At 36.2% G+C, this 11,901-nt stretch overlaps 2 long non-coding RNA genes across 2 annotated transcripts; one reads left to right on the top strand and one right to left on the bottom strand.

The window, feature by feature from the left end:
* Positions 1-5,197: 5,197 nt before the first annotated feature.
* LOC145442448 (uncharacterized) lies at positions 5,198-6,708 on the bottom strand. The gene is made up of 2 exons (XR_013916073.1): positions 5,769-6,708; positions 5,198-5,249 (listed from the first exon to the last, which is right to left on the bottom strand). It is a non-coding gene; the product is annotated as an uncharacterized LOC145442448 (long non-coding RNA).
* Positions 6,709-8,574: 1,866 nt separating this feature from the next.
* On the top strand, positions 8,575-10,033 carry LOC145443560 (uncharacterized). Its single transcript, XR_013916472.1, has 2 exons — positions 8,575-9,406; positions 9,982-10,033. It is a non-coding gene; the product is annotated as an uncharacterized LOC145443560 (long non-coding RNA).
* Positions 10,034-11,901: the final 1,868 nt, after the last annotated feature.

Raw genomic sequence — 11,901 nt, 5'->3', positions numbered from 1 at the left:
CGGGCACACATTTCCAGCCTTTCCCTGACTTGTAGAGATCTGGGTCTAAAGAATGCATTTGGGCCCTACGAACTTTCACCATGCTATTGGGGCGACCTTTGCCATGAAATGAATGAGATATTTGTGTTGAAGTGGTTGCAGAAAATATTAAATGGCTAATTACTGTATCCCTGGCTGCTCATGGACGACGGTAAAGGCAAATGACTTGAACACGGCGAGGTTCATAGGACCAAATGCATTCTGTGCTCCAAGTACTATCCATACCGGTCAACGAAAGTCTCGTAATGTGTGCGACTATAGAGAGTATCGACACCCGCCGTCAACAGCGCAACGTGTCTGTGGGGTCCGACACGACAAGCGGGCTAATACTATTTAATGTATATAGCTACCTGGACAGAAAGATAAGTTGAAGGAGAATGCGCGAAAATTTGTTTGCCCCTAATGCATTCTATGCACTCAGTTCTACCCTTACAAGTCAAGGAAAGGCTGGTAATGTGTGCTCGCTTTTACCGAAGCACCTATAGAAAGTATAAACAGCGCAACGTTTCTCTGCGACGCGATTGCACATCGAAACACAAGCTCATTGCCCATTGCCGCGACGCCAGCTGAGCACTCCCACTCTCGTTGCGCAGCTGCTCCTTTGCTCTTGAGCTACGCACTCGTTTGGCCAGACAGCATTGCTGCGTCACAATGTCAATCTCTATAACAATGAAAAATTTGAGGCTGATTGTGGGGGTTTCAAGGCACTGAGCGGAATTAAATTTATATTTTCGTAATCAGTACAGCGGCAGCTTTCGATTGATACCCATTTTATCAAATTTAATGCTTGGAAAGCTGGTCAAAGATCACCGTAAAATAACCTTTAGCCAAACGGCAAGTGTGACGTAGACCAATTTCACTGAGCCGTGAGATTTGCTTGAGTCCACCCCATATAGGACCAGAGGTGGTCAGTAACGAAGTATACTTTAGTTTTTGGAAGTACTCAAGTAATTTTCCTATGCTTCTGCGACTTACTCAAGTAGATCTGATTTTCTGTACTTCTACTTCTACTTCGAAATATTTTTGTGATCTACTTACTTACCTTTCGCTATTTTCAGTTTGTCAAGTAGAAGTAGTTTAATCTCCCATTACGAAAGATAGCCTGAGGAATTTCGGGGCTGTTTTCACGAAGTACCAGCATTTAATATTCATAAAAGTCTAGTGAAGCCCAAATATTGTGTTGCGCTCCGAGCACAGTGGAGTGGCAAATATCTTTTGACGAAAGTATCAGTGAATATAATTTAGGTACCGGGTTGCTTGGTTCCGCCCACACCGCATTGTCACCCATATCAAATATTTCATCAAAGTAAATATGGCAAACCATAACGTTTGAAACTACCGTTGCGCAATCTAGCAATGACCTATTATCATGTCGTAATCTAGCAGCCCATGACGTGTCCTGCTAATCTGGAAAATCTGGCTTTTTTGAACGTTTCACTTGTTTTAGCAGATCACCTTTGAAGTTTTATGGACAAAAGACATGAAATATATTTTCCGCTTTTTAGAAGTGGTATTTGTTTTTCACTTTCAATTCCGAGTATCATACTTTGAGTTCTAATTACTTTTAGTTCTTTTGTCTGCAGAACATAAATGTTGAAGCATAATAGCAAGTGTAGTAATGCCTCTATTTTCCGAAAATAAAGCTACACTAAATATGAATTTTACGATCCACAATATTTGTTATTAACATAAGTAGTATAATTGCCCTCTCTACGTGTGCTAATATAATAAATAAACAAAGAATTTGTGATTCGTAAAATATAATAAACAATTAAACACTTCCGGAGTCGAAAATGTTGCATTTCGGAGTCACAAACACTGCATTTTGACACGCTAAAAGCGGCCGATATCGTTTCGTAAAATATAATATTTAAACAGAAACAGGAAATTCAATAAAGCGCGCTTCGTGCAGGTTGATTTTGAAAAACAGATGTCCGCGGTTGCATTTTGACATGTGTGACACAATAAAATCGTTCGTTTCGCTAAACAGGAAATTCACTAAACCGCAGTGCATTGTGCGATTTTGAAAAATATATGTTTGCGGTTGCGTTTTGACATGTGTGACCCACTAAATACGCCCGTTTCGGAAACGCGGCCTGTTGTGCAAGAGGATTTCGAGCGCGCGCGTCCTATAATTCGAATGACCTGCGCGCTGAATTGTTTCCCGTCCAGCTGCATGTTTTGTGCTACTATCGTATCGATTATTACACTAGTCCAGTCAGTGCTGTTACATTCAGCAGTATTCAGTATTCAGCAGCGACACGGAAAGCGACCAACAATAACCGCGCTCGTAAATTAACACTTCAAAAAAAGTGTAAAATAGATTGCAAATCCCGCGATCGCTGACAAGATAATGTCTCGAACATAACCATCTTTAGTGACTTGGTGTTACAAACATACCGATCGCTCACGCGGTGAAATTTTAGTAATCAGTTTGTCACAGAACTTGATTTCGCTGGTAAGATTTAATAAGTAATGAATAACAGAACCGCAAGTGTGGGTAACTTGAATAGCAACAAATTGTCACTTATTTCCGTCCTAACCCTAATCCTTTGTGAGGTTACCGCATACTCAAATAGGTGTGAAATAATTGTAAAATCATACGATCACTGACAAGGGTAACGAATAACAGAACCACAACGGCGGTGACTTGAATACTATCAAATTGTCAATTGTCGGTATAACTCTCTAATCTTTTTAGGAGTTTAATCTTTTTGAAACTGAATATTACTTGACTTGGACCAACTTTCGGCTCTGTTTTCGATTTCCACACAGTCGCTATAAGTTTTCACGCTTATTGAATAGGATTGACTTTAGTTGCGTCATAAGAATCATGATAATATTCAATCAATGTGTTAATTTACCAACTCGAAATCTCACTCGCGCTACAAGTGAAGCTGACTTTAGTTGCGTTATAAGAATCATGATAATATTCAATCAATGTGTTAATTTACCAACTCGAAATCTCACTCGCACTACAAGTGAAGCTGAATTGTATCCGAATATGTTAATTTACCGCCTTGACATCAGGATGATATTATTCAAAGTCTGTAAACATGGTAATGTCTTATATCAATAATATTAAGAATGGTGATGGTGTGTTTGTCGGATTATTCACACAATGACTTGAAACACAACGTTAAAACTTACAACTTTATCACTGGTCTATAATTATTTTTGTTGCAACTGAGTTTATGGAAATGAAGCGCTAGTACATCCCGACGTTTCGATATCTGACCACACTCAAAGGGCTTATTCACAAACAACATTTACAAGTCATGAACCCGATTTTGGCTTACTTGATTATATCACTACAACTTGCAAACTTGAATAATTCATCCTGACTGTACTCATATGACCGATCTTTTTATTCAGCTGTAAAGCTCGTTAATATTCTGTAAGACAAAGTATTTACTAATCGGTGCATATACGACTTGACATAAACATGTTATATTTTGAGTATACGAGATTTGAATACTCGTCCGACCAGGAACTGAGAATTAGATTACCACAAGTGAATCCGAATATTACACCGTAAAAAATATTTTGAATGTCAGCAACTCTTTACGACATAGTTATTACCACATTAACTAAATTATCAGCTATAACCCGTCATGTTCATTCTCGAAATCAACGCAAACATGGTCACTGACTTGAGTTAACCACAAAACAGCATCAATTTTTAAATTCTGCTTGTAGCTGTTGGATTATTCGCATTCGTCGATAGAGAATATTACTGAACTCGTAAGTATGCTATTTCAACGAACTTTCGTTTTATTCCAACCGCGAAAAATAACGTCTAGTCGTAAGACTTGAATCAAATCACACATTTGTTTGATGATAACACACATACACCAAAACATTATCGTGATTTTGTAAACTGGTCGTACTAATCAATGCATTTGTCAATATTAAAATACAAGGCGTCAGACCCTTTGGTTTAAAGTATCATTTTGTAAACTGATCATGCTAATCAACGCATTTGTCAATATTAAAATATAAGTCATCAGACCCTTTTGTTTAAAGTATCATTTCAAATTGTAGAAATAGATTTGTTGTTGTCTATGTCATTCATACAAAATTACATTTCTGCGAGACCGAGGCAAAGTATTTTTTATTTGGATAAAACAAATCATTCATCTTCGACTTGTGGTCTTAAGTCACATTCGACAATTCATCACGAATGCGTTGTAACGAAGTTATGAAAAAGTTGCACAGCAAAATTTTTGAAAACATTGTTATTACCATCTCTATTTGTGAATCTACCTAACACAATCGCGAGTCGATGTTTCCAAGTACACCGCCGCGTATTAAACTAGCTGGAGTTGTCAATGTAAAATTACGTATGTGTTCGAATTTCATAATGAAATATTCTTGATTGGTAATTAATCCGTTACTCACCTCTATATGTATTACAGAATGCTATAATGTGCTTGCTAAGATTTTACAAATCGGTCAGTTGTAATCGCCAGGGTCAAATGTAAAGCAACAATATGGTTAATGTTGAATTTACAGACCAACACAAAACATATTTTAATAATTTTCGTTGGCAAGTCGTTATTGATACATTTAACAATCGGTTCAATATTTTATTATTAGAGTGTGTGGCGAGAATTGAAACACATTTCCTGGTTTCAAGATATCGCACTATGTGAATTGACATATACCGCTCTAAATGTAAAATATCGCGAGGTTACACTCTAAGACTTTGATCATTACAAAAGTAAATTGGGATATGTTTGCTAGACGCATCAAATTCAACTAGAAGTGTCTAGTGCACAACACTCGTAGTATCAAGGAAGTACTTGCTACACTGTAATTAGCTAAACGTGTTTTGCATTGTTGTTCATTTGTAGTATTGATTGAAATTGTTCTTGAACCCTTAAATAATAATTCCCGATATGAAACCAAGCGGCGGAAAGTCGTTACCATCACAAAGAAACACTTTGTACGATGTTTACCAAATGTGTCCTATAGCTAGGTGTACTAGAATTATTTGTGTAACACATACACCGACAATGAAATCGAGAATTTTTCCGTTGTCATTCGCTAAAGTAAATGCCATCACAATACTCAGTCGCTAAAATACCTTACTTGTATGTAATTGAATCCCTAGCAATTAACTCACTAAAGCGAACCGTAATGAAATTTTACTCACTTGACGGATTATGATGTTAAACAGCGTCGCTTAATCGGTGTAGGTCGTTTTTCTAAATGCAAATCATATCCACCCAGTAGAAAACAATTTTCACTCGCTTGGTAATGAAAACGAGGTGTAGGTCTTCATTCAATATTTTGTTTGTGTCAAATACTTTGCAATAAACACATTGGAGTGGTTGAGCTTTACATCATCAAGCTGTCATCTGTACATCAAGAATACATCCGATTTGTAACTGTATCGTTTACCAATCCGAGTTGTATGCACAGTGTGATATTTTTGTCATTTAGTGATTGGTGAACATACCACTTCGAAATACTACGTTGTTCTTAATTTCCTTCATCGTGATAATCGAAGTACTATTGTTTAGAATTCGTAACAACCGACTTTTGTATGACATGATGAATTTTTGAAAAGTTTAGAAGGCTGGTTTCCTATTGCGAAAAAATAATATACCACTCATATTGATACTGCTACTCTATTGTTCGGTATTTTCAAACGAGTCGATTTTCAATCTAGTAAACTTCATTACTTGAGGTACTACGCTAACTACATTTAGACGTAAACTCACCCGTCTTTCAAAGCAACAATGATAAAAAGTATGCAATCGAACACAACAAGTTTCACTTTTGTAGGATACTAATTATTCTTCCACGCAACTCATTTCACACTAAATGTATATGAAAGTTATTCATGACACACGAAAATATTCGCTCATGCTACGAACATGCGCAATGATTGGTGGTGCTTTCAAACTGTTCCGATATCGAAAAAACTTTATTGTCTGAATGGATGTTCATGTATCCTAATAATCAAATAGTTCAACACAGAACTAGTACTTACGGAAACATCAGAGTGGTTTACACAAAAGTTTGTATGTGTACAGTATGTGAATATCATGTGTAAGTCCAGCACAATTGCGGTATCCATCCGAGTTTAGTTAACACAAATTTATTACAACGGAGCCACGTAAACTTTCATGAAAGAAAAGCATAGTCACTTCCCGAGGGCTCCGTCATTGTCATAGCAATAAATCAGCTACTCCAACATCAGAGTACATATGTATTGTAGTCGCGGTCCTTACATCTTTCACACAAATCAATCTACTTTGCTAACGAAAAGTACCGAGTCATCACATGATTGACCTCACAACAAAACAACCAGTACATGGAACCGTATTAAAAATGTTCCTAACTCTTTGTACACCAGTGGCAAATTTTGCAATGGCTATGTTTTGTGAATCGAATTGTTGTTCAGCGTCACGTCTCCATGTCGACGGGTACATTAAAACAGCGCAATTCAAATAAAACGACGAATCTATTTTCATTTTACGCCAAACTGTGACACACACACACACACACACACACAGAAAAAATAAATTTTCTTTCCCCAGCACACTTGTACTACTTGTAACCAATCACTTTCATCAAACACACAACTCAGTAAAATTATTTACTTTCTACAACATCGTCATTTAGTTGAACATGTAGTTGAGAAAATCTGTTTATTAATGCGTATCAAAATCATCGTCTTCTGCCTATTTTTTGTTTAGAAATATATTTTTACTTGAGTAACAAACCCGTTTCGTTTGGAAATATATTTTTTTCTGAAATATACATCTGCGTCGGTCGCATCGCATCAGAATTATCGGTTACCAGCATGCAATAACAATGTGCTGTTGTATACACCGACATGAATGTTTTAAAAATATGGTGAATAATACAGGTTTCGATACGTGGATTATGTTCTTGTTCGGATTCGTGCTTTGAATTTATTTTCCAGTGTCAATATGTCTGAAGTAACAATTTTGTTGCCTGACTGATACTTGGGTAACGGTAACGATCTTCGAAAATTAATGAATTCAGGCTAACCATCGTGTAGCAATTCCGGTTGTATGCTTGTGAGTTTTCTTGGTAGCACTGTACACATTATAGGTACACGGGTATGATGTGTTTTTCGTTATTGTTCAATGCATATCGCTCAAAATCACTCAAAATCGGATAACCAATATGAGAAAGTTTGTAAATATATTCACTCTGAATCGATAAACCAGAACTAATGATCAATATTCAAAATAAACATGTTCATTCATAACCCGTGTTTGCTCCCATGAAAAATACCAATGCATATACCTTCACACATATCAATTTCTTCGCGGTTTTTAGCCATACCAAGTATTTGTGTAAATGAGGCGTATGACATTACATGCAATGTGTCGTTGTACAAATATTGAGAAATAATGCAGGTTTTGATCCATAGGTAACATTAGCATAGCCGTTAATTTTGATACCAGTGATTTGGTACGGCTTATTATATTACAAATTAAGTTTGACGATCTCCAATCTTGCAACGAGAGATCAATAAAATCGACTTTGTTCAACGGAAGAGTTGGAGATCCAACGCGCAAACACTCGTGTATTCGTCTTACTACATGGTTATTCGATCAACTATACCGTTGATGCTATCGATACAATGAACAACACAAAAGCGATATATTCAAAGTTGAATATGGGAACCACGAACAACAATGTAGCCTGATTTTCGTTGAATATTCACAACACCGATGAATCTGTACATTTCTTTTCCCTCAACTTCAACGAAAGAATTGCCACCCCAACTCACAGCTCGAATGGTAGGCTCGTCGGGCGTGAAATCCAAATCAAATAACACCAAGGTGTGCTTTCTCGATTTCAGGATCTGCACAGATGCATCATGCCTGTGTTTCAGCACTATCGTGTGAGGCAAGAGAAATCTATAAACGCAAAAACGTATTGCCATGATCCCTGTAGATATAATCAACTGAAATCAACGTCGTTCAAGAAATATGTGGTGATGTTCTGTTTCGGAATGTGGCCTGGTGAGCTAGACCAAGACTTTTGACAACACATAATTATGTGTGAAATTACGAGACAGCGCTCTTTTGCGGGGGTTAACAACAGTCTTCATTCCACCCAAGTATCAGTCAGGCAACAAAATTGTTACTTCAGACATATTGACACTGGAAAATAAATTCAAAGCACGAATCCGAACAAGAACATAATCCACGTATCGAAACCTGTATTATTCACCATATTTTTAAAACATTCATGTCGGTGTATACAACAGCACATTGTTATTGCATGCTGGTAACCGATAATTCTGATGCGATGCGACCGACGCAGATGTATATTTCAGAAAAAAATATATTTCCAAACGAAACGGGTTTGTTACTCAAGTAAAAATATATTTCTAAACAAAAAATAGGCAGAAGACGATGATTTTGATACGCATTAATAAACAGATTTTCTCAACTACATGTTCAACTAAATGACGATGTTGTAGAAAGTAAATAATTTTACTGAGTTGTGTGTTTGATGAAAGTGATTGGTTACAAGTAGTACAAGTGTGCTGGGGAAAGAAAATTTATTTTTTCTGTGTGTGTGTGTGTGTGTGTGTGTCACAGTTTGGCGTAAAATGAAAATAGATTCGTCGTTTTATTTGAATTGCGCTGTTTTAATGTACCCGTCGACATGGAGACGTGACGCTGAACAACAATTCGATTCACAAAACATAGCCATTGCAAAATTTGCCACTGGTGTACAAAGAGTTAGGAACATTTTTAATACGGTTCCATGTACTGGTTGTTTTGTTGTGAGGTCAATCATGTGATGACTCGGTACTTTTCGTTAGCAAAGTAGATTGATTTGTGTGAAAGATGTAAGGACCGCGACTACAATACATATGTACTCTGATGTTGGAGTAGCTGATTTATTGCTATGACAATGACGGAGCCCTCGGGAAGTGACTATGCTTTTCTTTCATGAAAGTTTACGTGGCTCCGTTGTAATAAATTTGTGTTAACTAAACTCGGATGGATACCGCAATTGTGCTGGACTTACACATGATATTCACATACTGTACACATACAAACTTTTGTGTAAACCACTCTGATGTTTCCGTAAGTACTAGTTCTGTGTTGAACTATTTGATTATTAGGATACATGAACATCCATTCAGACAATAAAGTTTTTTCGATATCGGAACAGTTTGGAAGCACCACCAATCATTGCGCATGTTCGTAGCATGAGCGAATATTTTCGTGTGTCATGAATAACTTTCATATACATTTAGTGTGAAATGAGTTGCGTGGAAGAATAATTAGTATCCTACAAAAGTGAAACTTGTTGTGTTCGATTGCATACTTTTTATCATTGTTGCTTTGAAAGACGGGTGAGTTTACGTCTAAATGTAGTTAGCGTAGTACCTCAAGTAATGAAGTTTACTAGATTGAAAATCGACTCGTTTGAAAATACCGAACAATAGAGTAGCAGTATCAATATGAGTGGTATATTATTTTTTCGCAATAGGAAACCAGCCTTCTAAACTTTTCAAAAATTCATCATGTCATACAAAAGTCGGTTGTTACGAATTCTAAACAATAGTACTTCGATTATCACGATGAAGGAAATTAAGAACAACGTAGTATTTCGAAGTGGTATGTTCACCAATCACTAAATGACAAAAATATCACACTGTGCATACAACTCGGATTGGTAAACGATACAGTTACAAATCGGATGTATTCTTGATGTACAGATGACAGCTTGATGATGTAAAGCTCAACCACTCCAATGTGTTTATTGCAAAGTATTTGACACAAACAAAATATTGAATGAAGACCTACACCATGTGTTTATTGCAAAGTATTTGACACAAACAAAATATTGAATGAAGACCTACACCTCGTTTTCATTACCAAGCGAGTGAAAATTGTTTTCTACTGGGTGGATATGATTTGCATTTAGAAAAACGACCTACACCGATTAAGCGACGCTGTTTAACATCATAATCCGTCAAGTGAGTAAAATTTCATTACGGTTCGCTTTAGTGAGTTAATTGCTAGGGATTCAATTACATACAAGTAAGGTATTTTAGCGACTGAGTATTGTGATGGCATTTACTTTAGCGAATGACAACGGAAAAATTCTCGATTTCATTGTCGGTGTATGTGTTACACAAATAATTCTAGTACACCTAGCTATAGGACACATTTGGTAAACATCGTACAAAGTGTTTCTTTGTGATGGTAACGACTTTCCGCCGCTTGGTTTCATATCGGGAATTATTATTTAAGGGTTCAAGAACAATTTCAATCAATACTACAAATGAACAACAATGCAAAACACGTTTAGCTAATTACAGTGTAGCAAGTACTTCCTTGATACTACGAGTGTTGTGCACTAGACACTTCTAGTTGAATTTGATGCGTCTAGCAAACATATCCCAATTTACTTTTGTAATGATCAAAGTCTTAGAGTGTAACCTCGCGATATTTTACATTTAGAGCGGTATATGTCAATTCACATAGTGCGATATCTTGAAACCAGGAAATGTGTTTCAATTCTCGCCACACACTCTAATAATAAAATATTGAACCGATTGTTAAATGTATCAATAACGACTTGCCAACGAAAATTATTAAAATATGTTTTGTGTTGGTCTGTAAATTCAACATTAACCATATTGTTGCTTTACATTTGACCCTGGCGATTACAACTGACCGATTTGTAAAATCTTAGCAAGCACATTATAGCATTCTGTAATACATATAGAGGTGAGTAACGGATTAATTACCAATCAAGAATATTTCATTATGAAATTCGAACACATACGTAATTTTACATTGACAACTCCAGCTAGTTTAATACGCGGCGGTGTACTTGGAAACATCGACTCGCGATTGTGTTAGGTAGATTCACAAATAGAGATGGTAATAACAATGTTTTCAAAAATTTTGCTGTGCAACTTTTTCATAACTTCGTTACAACGCATTCGTGATGAATTGTCGAATGTGACTTAAGACCACAAGTCGAAGATGAATGATTTGTTTTATCCAAATAAAAAATACTTTGCCTCGGTCTCGCAGAAATGTAATTTTGTATGAATGACATAGACAACAACAAATCTATTTCTACAATTTGAAATGATACTTTAAACAAAAGGGTCTGATGACTTATATTTTAATATTGACAAATGCGTTGATTAGCATGATCAGTTTACAAAATGATACTTTAAACCAAAGGGTCTGACGCCTTGTATTTTAATATTGACAAATGCATTGATTAGTACGACCAGTTTACAAAATCACGATAATGTTTTGGTGTATGTGTGTTATCATCAAACAAATGTGTGATTTGATTCAAGTCTTACGACTAGACGTTATTTTTCGCGGTTGGAATAAAACGAAAGTTCGTTGAAATAGCATACTTACGAGTTCAGTAATATTCTCTATCGACGAATGCGAATAATCCAACAGCTACAAGCAGAATTTAAAAATTGATGCTGTTTTGTGGTTAACTCAAGTCAGTGACCATGTTTGCGTTGATTTCGAGAATGAACATGACGGGTTATAGCTGATAATTTAGTTAATGTGGTAATAACTATGTCGTAAAGAGTTGCTGACATTCAAAATATTTTTTACGGTGTAATATTCGGATTCACTTGTGGTAATCTAATTCTCAGTTCCTGGTCGGACGAGTATTCAAATCTCGTATACTCAAAATATAACATGTTTATGTCAAGTCGTATATGCACCGATTAGTAAATACTTTGTCTTACAGAATATTAACGAGCTTTACAGCTGAATAAAAAGATCGGTCATATGAGTACAGTCAGGATGAATTATTCAAGTTTGCAAGTTGTAGTGATATAATCAAGTAAGCCAA

Source organism: Botryllus schlosseri, chromosome 7 (assembly GCF_051294905.1).
Source record: "Botryllus schlosseri isolate E-star chromosome 7, Bs_hap1, whole genome shotgun sequence".
NCBI classification, from domain to species: Eukaryota; Metazoa; Chordata; class Ascidiacea; order Stolidobranchia; family Styelidae; genus Botryllus; species Botryllus schlosseri.
The sequence above is the reverse complement of the archived record's forward strand: the minus strand, read 5'-3'. Positions and strand labels throughout refer to the sequence as shown.